Source organism: Epinephelus moara, chromosome 20 (assembly GCF_006386435.1).
Source record: "Epinephelus moara isolate mb chromosome 20, YSFRI_EMoa_1.0, whole genome shotgun sequence".
Classification (NCBI taxonomy): domain Eukaryota; kingdom Metazoa; phylum Chordata; class Actinopteri; order Perciformes; family Serranidae; genus Epinephelus; species Epinephelus moara.
Window position 1 is genome coordinate 1,076,202 of NC_065525.1, and position 18,369 is coordinate 1,094,570.

Genomic DNA, 18,369 nt, shown 5'->3' on the forward strand with positions numbered 1-18,369 from the left:
GAGGAGGAGGAGGAGGAGGAGGAGGAGGAGGAGGAAAGTGGAGCAGGAAAACAGTGCCAGGTACAGGTGCAGCAGTGTGCAGGACTGGGTTGGCAATAGGTCTTTGCATAGAATTATATTATATTCAATACACTCTACTGACTGACTAATCTGTGTGTTAATATCATTACATTGTTTTTATACTGCAAATAAAGTATTCGAGTTAAAATCACCATTCCACTTGCATGCTCGAGCGATCNGAGGAGGAGGAGGAGGAGGAGGAGGAGGAGGAGGAAAGTGGAGCAGGAAAACAGTGCCAGGTACAGGTGCAGCAGTGTGCAGGACTGGGTTGGCAATAGGTCTTTGCATAGAATTATATTATATTCAATACACTCTACTGACTGACTAATCTGTGTGTTAATATCATTACATTGTTTTTATACTGCAAATAAAGTATTCGTGTTAAAATTACCATTCCACTTGCATCCATCGTGCGATCAGAAAAAAGGCCTCTCCAAATCAAGCTCCCGGGCTAAATTTCAACCCCAGCCCGCCCCTGAACTGAATGATCTTCAACAACTATCATTCAAACACCACACAAATCTCATCACCACACACCCACTTGGACAACTCGCCTCTGCTCATCTTTCTCCTTTTCCGCTGCTGTCATTTTTGATCAATGCTTTCGTTACATCCAGACTCAACTACAATAAAAGCATTCTTTCTGCTACATTATCCAAAGTCTTCAATAAACTCCAATGACATTAAGAACTGTGTTGCACACCCTCTCCAGCCTTTATTCACCTTCTCTATCAACACACTCCTTCCCACAGCCTCTGTTAATCTGACAACAACGTGCTTCATCCAGGACCAAACATTACATACAAACATTACATTAAGGGCCAGATCTACTAAAGGTTTACGTGTATAAAAACATGTGCAAACTCTTTGCACGCGCAAAAAAATGTATAAACTGATTTATTAACAGTGCACACTTAGGGTTACGTCTTTCAGAGGTGCAAAATAGCGCGTCTGCAGCCAGTTAGTACATTTGCTGCAATGAATATGCAATATGGGGCGTTTACACGCAATTGTGCATGTGCTGGGAGGAGAAAATGTAAATATATTAATTTAGCACACGCAAAGTGATTTGTCAAACCTGACAGCAATTTTGCAAATAGAAACTGCATCTATATTTAACATGTGTCAAAGGGAGGTGCAAACGGTTTGTATGCGTAATTGCGCACACATGGCTGCGGTTATTGTTGCAAGAAGGAGACATCGAAACGATGAAAGAAAATGCAAAGAACGCATTTTTAACCCTCGTGTGAAGCAAGCAACACGGGCTGGAGCATAATGCCATGCCGGAGGAGAACACTGGAAGCGGTTCAGTCGCAGTCCCGCTGGCTGGCACAGTCACTGTTGAGATTACATATGTTTTTTTATTTTTAAGAAAATGGTTTTTTATTGACCGTATGAATGGTTTTGTTTTCAAATACATATTTGGAAATGAAAATGTATGCTTTGGTGTACTTTTGCAGAGTTTTGCAATATGTACAGCCTATCTGTATGTATCAAAATGTATAATTTCCAGCAGCGGTCTGTGTGACCGCTGCCGCGGTCGGAGGTATAAATGCTCAGAAGTCTAGTGTGTTTCATTTTTGTAACTTAAAGGCTTCAGAAAACATACAAGACACATTTTTAGGAAAAGTCATAAGACGAGAAGCTTATAGGTTTTATCTAAACAAAGTTATTTGCATTATAAAAACCCAAACGGTATGTCAGACTGTCGTGGCAGTCCTAGTGTTAAACATAATGCTGTAGATTAGAATACGAGTGCTAGTGTGACCCAATAAACTGCAGAGCATTGCAAAGTTAAGCAAATCAACATTTACTGAAAAAACTTTCCACTTTCTAGATTCCAAACATTATTATCAAACAAAATACATAGTCTCATTAACGTCTAATTATGTTAAGCCACGCAAAATCATATTAAAAGACACACTGATTCAGTCACAAAATATATTATGCTATAGCTCTAACATTTATCGTGGAAAAAAAACAAAACTAAACAGTTCTTTATTGTATAGCCTATTTTTCACAAAATGAATATTCATAGCCAATGTAAGATAACTTAAACGTGACAGTTGAGTGTATTATTTGTGTTTCCTTTTACGCAGGTGGAACTTGCCCGCCATGCGCACCTCTCCTCCCTCTCCAGTCTCTGGCTGTTGGTCAGAGGCATCTCATCTACTGTGCCCCTACCTGTTTTATTTGCAGACGTTTTATTATACTCCAATTTTTCTTTTCTTCTGATGCCTTGATATCTTCTTTTCACTTCATCCACTCTTCATATCGTTTTACCAACAGCATTTACTTTTTCACAGATTTCTTCCCATATAGCGTTCCTTTGTGAGACAGTCAGGTTTCTTTGCTGTAGCTCATTTACGTGTTTATTGGCCTCATCTACCAACACCTCTAATTCCATAGGGTCAAATTTCACTTTGTGCTTTCTCTCCAAACTCACCATGCTGCAAACACGCAAAACCCTCATTTAAATAGGGTGTCACCAACACGTTTGCACCTCTTGTCATTTACGTAATCACTCTTAGTAAATCACCCGCAAACCGCGGTTCAGCCCCACATGCAAAATTCTAGATTGCGCATGCAAATTAGAACACGCAAATTGGGATCTTAGTAGATCCGGCCCTAAGTGTATTCAACCATGTGGCTACAACTCTGGTCACTGATCACTTGTTAGCAAGCTAGTCAAAAACTACTTAAAAACTACTTGATCAAATCAAAATCAAATCAACTTTATTTATATGCCACTTTTCATACAACAGTAACACAAAGTGCCTCACAGAGGTTAAAAACAACAAAGATCCAAACAGAAAACAAAAAGAAAAGAGAAAACCCAACCCTCCCACCCAACAAAAAGCTATTTAGCTCATAAAATTGAGTTAGTAGCTAGGTAAGAATGATCTAAAACAGAGACATAAAATGTGTCAAAACTAAAACCTATAGGCTAACTAAAATAACAAAAGATAAAGGTTAAATGAGATAAGAACATAAAAAGAGGAAGGGTAAGAATATAAAAAATAAATAAAAAATAGATAATAGATGGATAAATCGGTTATAAGAGGAATTTAAAATAGATAAATAAAGAGATCAGTTAAAAGCCTGATTAAAAATATGAGTCTTGAGCCAGGCAGGCTGTTCCACAATCGGGGGCCATAATAATTGACGACTGTTTGATTAACACATATTCATCCATTCATTATCCTTAATTTCTGATTCTTTTCAGGGGTGCAGGGATGAACTCTTTTATCAAGTAAAAATACCTATCACGTGCTGTAATGTGTGGATTTACTGCTTTCTGTTTAATAGTTTGTCTTTGAAGTGATTCGCCCTGGATTTCAAATTAAACATATTCCTTTGAGCTCAGTTTATAAAGAAAATAATTCATTAATATTTGGAAGTTACTTCGTTGCAGCCCTCATCACATGTAAGATACAGCTTTGCAATGAAAATTGTGCAAACTATTATCTGTGTACACTGACAAATTACTCAGCAGTTCAACACAAAGCTTTCAACTGCAACATCATCGCGATAAAGTGTCTGAACATTTGACCTTAAGCTGGAGGAAGTGTCAAGAGATCAGAGAAGTATCATACAGCATAGGAGGAGATGCTTCAGGGCAATTTATTCAGTATGACACAAAACCTGCAGGACAACATGCTGTACTACTCTGGGCATCACATTACCATGGCCAAAGAGTCTGCTGGGACAATGGAAAGGTGGGACAGGAGAATGACAGACAGCAGAGAGAGGGATGGGGCAGACAGGGGGTGGGATGCAGCTCCTCAGAGGCCCAATATCACCTATATCAGGTTTTAACAAAACAGAATATGAAACTGGAGCATGTGGTATGAAATCTGTGTTTTGATTTGTGATTAGTGAATTATTAAGTAGTCAGAAAGCTCTTCTACCTACGGTAAGGCCTATTGCCCAGGGACATAGTGAGTCATGTACATGTAATACTGCCTAACCCCAGTGACAGAGACACCAACATGAAGGGGGCTATGAAGTCATACTAAGCGTGGTTATCGAGTCAATGCTTAGAATGACATTGAGATGCTCTGAGTTTTATTTGATTTTTTTCTTCAGACCTGTCAACTTTTTGTGTTAATAGAGGGGGACCAGATTAGTTAAAATGTGTATGTGTCTCAGTTGTGATCAGATTCATTCATTTCTCATGTAAGCACATCCTAATGAAGGCAAAGAACCTTCAAGCTTTACTGGAAGCATAACAGTAAGCAGCTACTGTGGCTGATCCGTGTATCAGTACATTTGAAGTCACAGTGAAGAGATTATTTACTCTTCCACAAATACAACACAGTTCTTCACTGCAGGTGCACAAATCGTACATTACGAAGTACATATTATGAAATTAATACACTCACATATTTGCTACAGCTGTTGTAGTGAATATGGTACAAAACACACACCCGTATAAGAAAAATGTGAAGCCATTGACAAAATCTGCATATTAACATACTGTGAGAGGAACCAACCTGGTCCCACTCCGAAGTCATCAAACACCGGCACTTAGTCTGTGGTTTTTCGGCAGTAGACATCAACAACAAAAGCTGTCCTTTCACGTCTCACGTTGTAGGGATTTAGATTCGGGCTTCACACGGAGGCATCAAATATGTAGTGATCAAAATATTAGGCCTCACCAAGGGGCACCAAATATGTTGTGGTCAACATATTTTAGGGCATCACATAGAGGCACCAATTATGTTGGGGTCAATTGGCTATCGAAAATAATAATTAATGTAATTAATAATTAATAATTAATAATGAATTAATTAATAATTATTAATAAATATTATTAATTAATTAATAATTATTATTATTAATTAATAAATAACTATTAATAATAATTAATAATTGTTAAATAATGTGACTTAATTAACATTAAATCACCTTGTGGGGCACCATTCCCGTAAAGGGAAAAATGATAGACAGCTTAAGATATCAGTCTCATAAAATACGCTGAATTTGGAGTTTTGATTAGTAATTAAATTAATGGCAAAAACCAAAATTAACAGTAAAGCCTGAAGGATTTCAGAGTTCTTGACGCAGCAGAGGTTGACTAGTCATTCACCCTTGTGCAACATTATCCAACATTATTCCAACATGTGTGTGTGTGCGTGCGTGTGTGCGCGCGCGAGCAAGCGAGCGAGCGAGCGAGAGAGAGAGAGAGAGAGAGAGAGAGACAAAACAAAATGGCTGACAACAGGGAACTACAAGATAGTAGAATCAAAGCTGGCTTCAGATCGGGGGAGGTGTTTGTCTGACCATGTGGTCAGGACAAAGACGAAGGAAAAGAAGCGGGAAGTTTGAGATGCCTGTTTGGGTGTAGCTCTGTTGAAAGCCTATTTGTTAACCCTATGGGCCCGAATGACCCATAGTGCGTCCAAATTCACACCTGTTCTTCTCTATTGATTTTCTCCGCAACTGTGCGTCATAGCGAGAAGCCACGCATATCACGTGAAACAGCGGAATTGTAGCTTTCCGAGAAGACCAAGCACTAGTCCAATGTTTTCACAGCGAAAAAAAATGATAAAGTTACACTAAAATTATGTATAACAGAGCTTTCATACAGTTCTGCACACACATTACTCTTGGATGGATTACTCGCGAATGCAGGGTCGCACAGAAATGCCACGCATATCACATGAAAGCGCAGGAGCAGACCTTTCCAATGATACCACACACATTGTGCTGTCATCCCATCATGCTATATATCCAGATTAATTGTCTACAAAATAAAAACCTGACGAATTTCTTTACAACCCATTATACAGATCTTATTATCAGTCACTTCATATAGTGAGGAATATCGTATCTTACCACGTCTTAGGCTTGCATGTGTTTCTCCCTGTCTATCCATATTTGTAGCCCAGCTTTCAAGATGCAAATATCTCCATATTGTCCAGTTGACACTCGTCAAACTTTGTATGACAAGACCAGCGTACTTCACCTTTGCGCACCCAGACAACTGAGGCCTAATTATGCATTGCTGACAGGGCCGTAGTCACCATATACATTGAGGGGGACATGCCCCCCCCCAATGCTCAAAATGCCCCCCAAGTATATAACTGAAACTGAAAAACAACAACAAACTTTGTTTACTGCAAACAAAGTGGCAAATATTATCTTGGAGGACATCATTGCACTTGATTGACTATTTTTCTGTTATCTTAGATGTAAATATTGCATGTTTCTTTCAGATAAAACACATTTTTGACTTGTGAATGAGTCAATGGAATTTCTTGCAATAATGAAAAAATACTGGTAATTATGTCCGCCTGGCACAAACCACATGTTTTGGACAGCTGTGAAGTGACAGAATGTCCCACCATCATGGTTCATATATTGCCAGATTCCAGAGAGTCTCCCCTCTTCATATATGGCAGAATATGTCATTTTCCAACTTGTTGAGGTGAGATACATGTAAAAATGTAAAAATTTAGTCACACAGATTTGTTTTTTTCATTGATATAAAACTTAATATAAAATACAGGCACATAGAAGGACATGGAATGATGGCAAATCTGGTTAGCCCACATTGTCCTGAAAAAAAACAAGACATAGCATGTGTATGTAGCCTTTATAATGACTGTGATATGAGCTTAAAAGTAAAGGCAGTAAAAAATACCCCAAAAACGCCTAGGGCCCATATGGTTAATGAGTCTATGTCAATGTGATTTGTGTTGCAAACAGTCTGGATTAGTGCAGAGATTGTTTAGTTGTGTGCAAAAATCTGTTTGTGAACAGTATTAGCAAACTAAACACTTAGCTTTGGGGAAGCCAACCAATCAATGACCTAACTGCAAACAATCACAGCACTAACTCAATGACAGCATTAAATCATATACAAGTTAAACAGTCTTGCTTAGCCTGTAAAGCTGTGATAAAGCTATGCCCAGTTATGTTACCGATCCTTGAGTGGATGAAAGAAAGAGTCACTTGGTGGTGTGCTGCTTTGTTAGCCGGCAGAGGAAGGTCGAAAAGAGCTGTGGTTCCAGATGCAGTCTTTGTTGTGTCCTTGTTCCAAAGGTTCTGATCCGATAAAGACAGTCACTCGGGGTCCATGCAGATTTAGACGCTGGGTGCTAACTCACTTAGTTCCTTGTTGCTGGAAAACTAGCTGCAAACCTTGTGCTTGCACCTCTAACTTTCTGGTTCAGGTTAGAGAGTCTGTGATCAATTGCCCCACCTTTGATGGTTCAGGGCAAGGAGCAAAGGTCTGAGCATCTGGGCTGTTCCAGGCCCAGCAGGAAAGAGGTGTGGGCTGCTCTGCAGATCCTGAATAAGAGAGAGATTTGTCTGAAGGGAGCAGACCTTCTACCGATGCCTGTGACATCAGAGTCACGTCACTGTAAAAGTCCTGTCCAATCAAGTTTTGAGACTTGAATCTCACTGAGGTGTGAGATGACCTCCTGTGGAGATGAGTGTCAAATTGCTCTCTTTGTTCGTAGACAAAGAGCATGCAGAGAGGAAAAGCCTGTCCAGTTTAGATTTTAACAAATGACAAATCATCTGTGGTCCTGTGAATCCCAACGACGTCGTTATCATTTAATGCCACCCTGCGACATCAAAGGAAAACACGGCAGGACAACAACTAAAGGAGGCGGAAGTCCAACTACAGTAGCTGTGAGGGGTGGTGCATGTGTCCAACCACTACTGACATTCACCGGTGTTCACCTCCCATAAGATTGTAAGGTCAAACCCTGTTTTTTTTCCTAAGCCCAACCACATGCATGTCTAGGCCAAATGTAACCACCTTCATTTGTTGTTGAAGGAAAAAAACAATCAATTTGCAGTATAACACAATTTACGTATAAACAGAGATGGGCAAAAATACATCAAAATGTATTTTGAAAATACCCCTCAAATAAATGTATCAAAATAAAATACAAAATACTGGTGCCAGAAAATGCATCAAAATAAAATACATGTATTTTGTATTTTCAAATCAAGAAAATTCTTTTTTTCTTTGTCTTTTTAGCAGCGACCCGCAGCTCTATTGGTCACTCTGTCGGTCGGTTGGTTGGTCGGTCGGTCGGTCGGTCGGTCGGTCGGTCGGTCAGTCCACAAAGCTTTTCGTGAATAACTCAAAAAGTCCTTCACCAAAAATGCTCAAAATTTACATACTGCAACTAGAGACCATGAGTAACTATACCAGAGAGAGTGCCCACGATTTGTCCATAGGTGGTGTTATACTAACCGATTCAAATCTTTTTGTGAATAACTCAAAATGTCCTTGACCAAAAAAGCTCAGAATTTACATGCTGCAATTAGAGATCACAAGTAACTATGCCAGAAAGAACAACCATGATTCATCCATTAATAGATATTAGCAAATTTGGTGGCAGCTATTGCAAATTTGTGCTTGTTTTCTCACAATTTAGTATGACAATCTCCATCCACGTGAGCAGCATACCTGGCAAGTCTAGTCTAGCTGTGCTGTGAACTGTCCACCAACGGTATAGCTACACAGCAGCAAGATACTGTAGCTACTGTAGCTAGTTAACTTTTTTGCTGTCTAACTTGGAGCCTCCTGCTGCTGCTGTTATCATTAGTCATACTTCTACTGTTATTATACACATATGATTATTGTCACATATGTATACTATCAGATATTAATATATACTTTCAACATACTGTACCACAGTAGCCAGAACTATAATTATAATATTATTACTTTCATTAATGTTGTTGTAAGCTACTGTCATTAACGTCTGTCATGCATCTCTCTCTGTCTCTGTCTCTCTGTCTCTGTGTCTCTCTCTCTTTCTGTCTCATTGTGTCATACGGATTACTGTTAATTTATGATGCTGATCTGTTCTGTACGACATCTATTGCACGTCTGTCTGTCCGAGAAGAGGGATCCCTCCTCAGTTGCTCTTCCTGAGGTTTCTACCATTTTTTTCCCCCCCGTTAAAGGGTTTTTTTGGGGAGTTTTTCCTTATCCGTTGTGAGGGTCCTAAGGACAGAGGGATGTCATATGCTGTAAAGCCATGTGAGGCAAATTGTGATTTGTGATATTGGGAATTCCACCGCCTGCATCACTAGGACCCCATCCACCTGTCATATCACACCCATCTTACAGCAGCTCCATTGGCTCCCCATCACCTACTGCATCCACTATAAGATTATACTTCTGAGCTACAAGGCCATCCACAACCTTGTTGTAAACTACTGTCATTACCGTCTGTCCTGCAACCTTTCCTTATCCACTGTGAGGGTCCTAAGAACAGAGGGATGTCGTATGCTGTAAAGCCCTGTGAGGCAAATTGTGATTTGTGATATTGGGCTTTATAAATAAAATTGATTGACAACCTCGCCCTTCCGTACCTCTCTGACCTCCTTCCCATCACCATACCTGCTCGCACCCTCAGATCCTCCTCTTCTATTTACCTCACTGTCCCCTCCGTTTGCCTCACTACCATGGGGGGTAGAGTATTCAGCCTCTCTTCTACCCAACTCTGGAATGCACTCCCCCCTGACCTTCGAAATATAGATTCACTACCACACTTTAAATCCAGCCTGAAAACTCACCTGTTCAGGCTCTCCTTCTCTCTTTGAGTGGGTAGAGGTTTTGTTTATGTTTGTTTTGTTTGCTTTTTAAACTGATATTTGTTTGTTTGTTGTAAAATTTTTAATTATCTTGTACTTGGTATTTTATTGTATTTTACTTTGTATTTTACACTGTAAGGTGACCTTGAGTGTCATGAAAGGTGCCCAGAAATAAAATGTATTGTATTTATTATTATTATTATAAGAATGTGTAGCCTATTATTTTTGTTCTTTGACTCGTGGAGAAAGTATTTTGAGTATTTTAAATACAAAATTACTCCACTCAAAAGTATTTTGTTACAAATTACATTTGCTTTTCGGCCTTATCAAATACAAATGACAAAATACTCAAATGTAATTGAAATACGTATTTTAAATACAAGTTATAGAAATACTGCCCATCCCTGCGTATAAACATAGTGCGCTTATTTTTAAAGAGACTGTATGCAAACGGTACATTTCCTGTGAAAACTGAAGAGTATTTTGAAATTAGACAGCGCATGTAACAAGCTGAAGTTGACACGGCGTCCCAGAATGTCAATAACAAATGCACCAATGCACCCAGGGTATTTTGCACGTCAAATGGAAAGTCGGTAACACTTTCTATGAAGACCACATCTATAATGCATTATGAGTGCATTCATAATGCATTACTCAGAAACACACAAAATGCTTTCCAATGCACTATATCAACAGCCATAAAATATTATAGATGTGACTTATAATGAATTATATGGACACATACTCATCTAAACACACCTCAACAATCAACTATAGTAAGGACTCATAGCATGTTACAGTATAATAGTCCATGCAGTATTATAAGTCATCATAGTATGTGTTAAAGGACAACTTCTGTATTTTTAAACCTGGGCCCTATTTCCCCAAGTCGGACACAGAAAAGACGAGAGAATCCGGCCAATTTTCAAAATAAAATAACAACAGCACGGGGAACGTGAGGAGAAAATACCGTGTTTATAATTTAAAATAACACAACAGTGCATAACCGAACACATTTTTCAATACCCTAATCACTTCATTGCAATTTTAATTTTGTGTCACCGAGCCTACAGACATAACTACATAAATAAAATGGTCAGAACAATATGCCCTATTCATTCAGTGTTTATCCACACGCTCAATACATGGACATTCAATGACAAATTATCATTAACTTATTACGTTATAAAAAACGATTGAAATATGGACTTACCCATGTTTAAATGACCAGTTGAAGTGAAAAAACAAGTACTGACGGGAACAGATGAGTGGAGTCGAACGCAGGAGAAATGCGCTGCCTGTGGTGTGGACAGTCAAGTGCACGGCACTAACACGTCCGGTGTGTCCAGGCCGTTATGTCAACAACACTACATGATGCAGATGAATGACTTTTTCTCTGCAGTGTGAAAACAGCAGCCACTTAAACCACTGACTGTGCACTCCGCCGCCAAGTGGGCAGTGGTGGTAATTGCAACCAGTCAAAATGACAGACGACCTTCAGACTTTCCGGTCATTGTTGTAAAAAGCCGGTCAATGACCGAGAATATCCGGTTAACGCGACCCCTGCGTCCCATATAAGTTTGCGCTTTAAAAGTGCTTTTTTTTGCCACTGACCGGTTCAGATCGCCAGTGCTATGAGTGCTATGAGTGGAGTCAGCTGTCAGTCAGTGTTGGAGCAGAGAGGGGGAGGGCTGCCCCGCTGGGTACTGTAAGTGAGTATGTGTGTATGAAGTGTGTGTGTTACGCTAGAAGAGTCAGAGGACGGAGTCTTTTACGTGCTACCCCCTGGAGTGTTACCGGAGTTTTTGGAGTGCTCAGATAAACGGGCCTTTTTCCCGAACACAAGAACAGGATGTCGCGCAACACCCCGTACAGCTTTCATAGGCTGCCTTTGTCGGACGGCGAGATGCTGAAGTTGTGGCTAGTTGTGCAACAAATGGATGCTAACACTCCTGTCCAGACACTGCGCCTTGCAGACCACCGGGTCTGCAGTGCTCACTTCTCCCAAGATGACTACTGCCAGCCGAAGAAGAGAAGACATCCAATCCCGAAACACCTCCTCCTCAAGAAAACGGCTGCCCCACGAGTAGAGAGAGCTACAGACACAGTGGAGCAAAGCTTGTGACATCACACAGCCCAGAGGTAAGGGAAAGGCTAGTATGTTATTTACAGAGATAGCACTGGCGATCTGAACCGGTCAGTGGCGAAAAAAACTACTTTTAATGCACAAACTTATATGGGACGCATTTGCCCCCGTTACCGTTTTAGCTCGTTTTGCAGCTCCGGCTGCATCCGCCTCCCTCAATACTGAACCAATTTTAGAACGAGTTATACCTATGAATCATACGCACACATACACATGGGGAAATAGGGCCCAGGTTGAAAAATACCTTAGTTGTCCTTTAAGTAAAGTAACTTATACATTGATGCATCTATAATAATACATGCTTCATCATAATGTTTCATTGTAGGTGCTAAGTAAAGTGTGATACATTTGGAGGCATTTAAAAGAATCTATGCTGCATCATGAGTGATTAAGAGGCCAGAGTGCAGAGAATTGAAAGACAAATTTGTCTGCTTTAGAAATGGAGCTTTAAAAAGGTATAAAACCTACATGACATGTTCAAAGGAAGAAAAAGACAAAATTCATCTTGTCAAGCTTTATTCAAATACATCACGGGGATGAAAACAAGTTTGAGATTGGCACAAACAATGATCAACAACTGTGCAGAAACAAAAGTGTTTAGTACTGCCATTATTACTGCTTACTTTAAAAACACAGCAACACTTCAAAAATAAAATGGCTTTCAAAGATAAGATAGATGAGATAAGATAAGATAAATCTTTATTGTCATTGTACAGTCATACTCGTGTACCACAGCACAACAAAATTGGGATACTGTCCACTTTGATGCAAAAGAAGGCATATAAAAAACAAGATAAAATTAAAGCTGCAAGCAGCGATGAACGGGCCTCCACGGAGTCCGCTCCGCATACGTTCCGCCCAAGTACAGGCTGTAAAATGACATATGCGGTCCGGTCAGACTCAAAAAAAAAAAAAAAAAAAAAACGGGTCAAAGACATAGTACCGAACCGAATTGGTATTACCGAGAACCGACCCAACCCTAGTGCTGGAATGACATATTTCACATTTTGTATCACTTCCTCTTTCCACTAGAGGGAGTTGGAGAGCGCAGTAATTATACATCATGTTTTTATACATCAAATACACACCACAGCATGTAACTTTCAGATAAATCGAAAGATAGGTGTTTGATGAGACCTGTTTCCTGTCACCACTAGGTGGCACTATGAGTATCAGGAAATACGGTCAAAGAAATGTTTTCAGGACAGGACTAATATGAATCATATGAAGTTTGGTGGATATCGGACCATTTATGCCAAAGTTAGAGCACTTTTGTTTTTCATGGCGAAACCTCAAAATTCAACACTCCGCAGCGGGCACGCCATTCAACATTGGGCAGATCCTGTAATAACTTTTGGTCGCAACGTAGTCATGCTCACATAAACCAAGTTTGGAGCAAATCTGATTGAATCTGTAGGACAAGTTTGTTAATTCACAAGCCCTGGAAATGGGCAAAAATGCACAAAAGTGGCGCAAGTAAATTCAAAATAGCTGACTTCCAGTTGTTGTTTATCTCTAATTATTGACATGTAGATGTGTCCAGGGTGGGACTGTCATCAATCCTGTGAAGTTTGGGCAAGATTGGACCATGTATGCTGGAGTTATAAACTACTTCCTGTTTAGTGGCGAGACCCCTAACTTTGACGCCATCCCACGGTCACACGCATTGACGAAAACTCAAGCTTTTGATAACTTTTCATCTTCAAGGTCTTGGGATGGGACAGACCAAGGTTTGAAGTCGATCGGATGAAATCTCTAGGACTAGTTCGTTCATTTATGACCCCTGGAAATGGCCAAAAATGCACCAAAATTGCACAGTAAATTCAAAATGGCCGACTTCCTGTTGGGTTTAGAGCATGCCTCCAAGAGGCTTTTTTGTACGTCTCTGGGCGTTACATAAGCCTGCCGAGTTTCATACATGTAGGTTAAACTAGCTTCAGGGGCTGTTTCCTCAAACTTTTGTAGGGGGCGCTACTGAGCCATTTTTTGGAACCCGCACACGAGACCCTTAAAATATCAAATTTTTCACCAGTTCTGAGATGTGTGCAAAGTTTCATGAGTTTTCGGGTATGTTAAGCCTCCCAAAAAGGCAATTCATTTGGAGGAAGAAGAAGAATAATAATCAAAAATCCTTGCATTTCAATAGGGTCCTCGCACCGCTAGGTGCTCGGGCCCTAATAATAATAATAATAATAATAATAATAAAAAATCCTTGCATTTCAATAGGGTCCTCGCACCGCTAGGTGCTCGGGCCCTAATAATAATTAAAGCTGCAAGCAGCGATGAACGGGCCCTCGCAGTCCACGCGCATCAGGGCATGCTGCCGTCGGGGGGCGTGCACCTAGATGTCTTGTCAGCTGTAATAAATAAAAAGATAAACGTTATCTCTTACTTACATTTCCAGTATACAGGTAGGCACCCAACCCACGTATGTATTTTTCCAAAAAGTAGAAGCTGAATACATGCCCAGTAGCTTAAAAGTTGACATGGTGTCTCTAGCTCAAAGTATGAGGGACAAGAAGAGGTTAAAAGTCGATGAGTTTTGAAGAGGATTTGAAGATTTTCCAATTTTCTTCCATTCACACTAATTAGACTGCCAACAGAGCGCCACCTATTGGCCGATTTGCACTGAATTTTGCACAAACCCTCATCGGGCCATGGAACACAGTTAGCAAAAGTGTTGTGGTAATCGGACTGTATTTGGTCAATATATGAAAGACTGTCTGTTATGAAAACAATGTGCAGGAATTTGTTGTTTTATATTTTGGCCGTTTTTTGGACGATCAAAATTCTTTTGCCTGGAAATGGGCGTGGCCTATATCACGAGATTCAGCACAATTGACTGAACGCGTGGATATAAGGTTTTTGAATGTGCCACAAAGTATATGGGAGTTATGACCCAAAACGCACTTTCCTTGATTATAGCGCCACCTAGTGGTGACCATGTGCAACCACCCAAAAATATCGAATTTCGGATCCGGCTGGACGAATGTGGAAATTTAGAAGCATTTTGAAATTGGGGAAAGGGGCGAAATTGGGACACGAAATGTAGGAATAATAATAATAATAATAATAATAATATTAAACAGCGCGATTACAATAGGGTCCTATGGACGACTTCGTCGTCGCTTGGGCCCTAATAAACAGTGCGATTACAATAGGGTCCTCACAGACGACTTCGTTGTCGCTCGGGCCCTAATATTAATAACAATAAACAGCGCGATTTCAATAGGGTCCTCGGACGACTTCGTTGTCGCTCAGGCCCTAATAATAATGATTCAAAAAACAATAGGGACCTCGCAGGTCGAGACCTGCTAAGGCCCTAATAAAAAATAATATTAATAATAAACACCGCGATTACAACAGGGTCCTCACGGACGACTTCGTCGTCGCTCGGGCCCTAATTAAAGCTGCAAGCAGCTGTGATCGGGCCCTCGCTCTCCCATGCAACCGCGGGGACCTGAGACATGCGGGGGCTGTGGCGCGCAGCGAGAATGGAGAAAAGACCTGGCAGGTGCAAAAAAACGCAATGTTTCGTTCATCCACCAGGTGGTGCTACGAGTGTAACCAGATGTGGGCAGGTGCGTTCAGGGGTGGGCCGTCATCACACGTGAAGTTTCAAGCAAATCGGACAATGTCAATGTATAATAGGGCATTTCCTGTTTCCACAAGGGGGCGGCATGAGCAAGATTGCCTACGAGCATATGGAGGCGTTGAGGGCGGGGCTCTTATCATGTACAGAAATTTTGAAGCAGTTTGGATGAATTATGTGGGAGAGAGAGCTGCTTGAATATGCATGTCGATGGATCAAAAATGGCAGCGCCATAGCAGCCACGCCCTTTGACCTACAGACATGCAGAGCACAACTTTTGATCAGCATGGTCTCTGGATGATCTGTAAAAAATTTGAAGTCGATTGGATGAAATCCCTAGGACTAGTTCGTTAAAATACAACATGTGGAAATCACGCCAAAATGACAAGTCAAAATCAAAATGGCCGACTTCCTGTTTGGAGTAGACCATTGGTGCCAGAGACTTTTATGTGCGTCTGGACAACATACACATGTGTACCAATTTTCATGTTCCAACTCCAAAAAAAAAAAACCTATGGGAAGGGTTTTTTGAAAATTTCAAGGGGGCGCTATAGAGGCATTTTGTCCCCCCCATGGGCGACGCCCCTTTCAGATGCAAGAGCTCACCATTCTTGACCTGTGTATCAATTTTCATGAGGGAATGAGGTCGCTGAAGTCATCAAAAAGCCAAACGTATTTGGTGGCGAGGGAGGCGCCATAGCGGCCATGCCCCTTGACATAGAGAAAAGCTTTTAATAACTTTTCATCAGCATGGTCTCAGGGTGATCTGTATCAAACCTGAAGTTGATTAGACAAAATCTGTAGGAGGAGTTCGTCAAAATACAAGGTGTCGAAATCACGCCAAAATGACAGGTCAAAATCAAAATGGCCGTCTTCCTGTTTGGAGTAGACCATTGGTGCCAGAGACTTTAATGTGCGTCTGGAAAACATACACATGTGCACCAATTTTCATGTTCCAACTCCAAAAAAAACCCTATGGGGAGGGGTTTTTGAACATTTCAAGGGGGCGCTATAGAGGCATTTTGTCCCCCCCATGGGCGACGCCCCTATCAGATGTAAGAGCTCGCCATTCTTGACCTGTGTATCAATTTTCATGAGGATATGAGGTCATTGCAGCCATCAAAATGCCAAATGTATTTAGTGGCGAGGGATCAATAGTGGCCATGCCACCACACGGACACCATTAGATGTAGCTTCACAGTGTTCATAAGGTAGCTTCACCAACTTGTTCTGCATGCATTAGAAGTGGAATGAAGTTGATGCGGTCAAGTTTGTGGCATTAGTACATGTTAAAGTAAAAACTGGTCACTTCCTGTTACCACCGGGGGGCGCTATGAGTAAGGTGGGATATTAACATATCGGGGCGTTCGGGGCGGAGCCATCATCATGTCCAGCAAGTTTGAAGCTGCTGAGATCAAGTATGTGGGTGGGAGAGCCGTTCGAAATTCAATGGCAAGACAATGAAAAGCCGCCAAAATTTGTCACGCCCTAGCGGCAACGCCCCTTGACATAGGGAAAAGCTTTTAATACCTTTTCATCAGCATGGTCTCAGGATGATCTGTAGCCAATTTGAAGTCGATCGGACTAAATCCCTAGGAGGAGGAGTTCAAATTTAAGTTGTGGAAATCGCCGTAACGAAAAAATTCAAAACAAAATGGCCGACTTCCTGTTGGGACTTTACCACTTTATGAGACTTTTTTGTGCGTCTGGGTATGATACATGTGTGTACCAAATTTCGTTTGCCTACGACAAACTAACCCCAATGGGGAGGGGTTTTTGAAAAGTTGTAGGGAGCGCTATTTCAGCATTTCGCGTCGACCATGTGCAACCGCCCAAAAATATCGAATTTCGGATGTGGCCGGACGAATGTGGAAAGTTAGAAGCATTTTGAAATTTGGGAAAGGGGCGAAATTGGGACACAAAGTCAGGTAAAGAATAATAATAATTAAAGCTGCAAGCAGCTGTGACCGGGCCCTCGTTCTCCCGCGTCTACGCGGGGGGCCAGCAGCACGCATCACTGAAGTGGTTATGTGAAAACTCAGAGTAAGTTAACCCTGACGTGGTGTGACGTTTCATCTTCCTACTCCAAAAAACCCCCTATGGGAAGGGCATGTTGAAAATTTCAAGGGGGCGCTATAGAGGCATTTTGTCACCCCCCATGGGCGACGCCCCTATCAGATGTATGAGCTCGCCATTTTTGACCTGTGTATCAATTTCATGTGAATATGATGTCGCTGAAGCCATCAAAAAAACACAAAGTGGCCAGTGACTGTATGTTACATACATACAGATTTCCTCAAATAGTAGCCGGGGCTACTATTAACAAAATAATAGTTTGGGACCAGGCTACAAATAGGAGCAGGCTACTGTTTGAAGGAGGCTTTCAATTAAAAAAATGTAAAAAAAAAAAAAAAAAATCACAGCCAAATTTGAAAATACAAATACTGTATTTTTTTAATTTAAACAGCAGAAATATTTATGTAAACCTGTCTTTACAGTAAAAATGAATATTTTCTATATAGTATTACAAAGAAAGTACTGTATTATTTATAGTAACAACGTTTACATTAACAGTAAAAATAGTTTTTGGTGTTTTTGTAAATCACCAATATTTACTATTGACTACACCACAGTGTACTAGTTGTCCTGCCTTGAAACAGCGAATCATCTCATCCTCTGTCCCATCTGCAGCCACCGTGATGCCACACACCTTACAAGACAACATGCCACAAATTAATTTTAAAACTAGGCTACATTCGTAATAATGACTTTTTATCTCACAATTTTGATTAGGAATAGCAATTTCTTTTTTTCCATTACTGGCGAAAATGGGCTTCCATAGATAAAGATGGTTACACACCCTAAGCAGGCGTCATATGCCAGCTGTTTCCACTTGCCACACAATAAATAGAACATAAGTCTTTAAGCTGGTTAATATTTTCTCCATCAGCTATCATTCTAAACAAGACTGTTGCCATACATATAACATGAATCTACC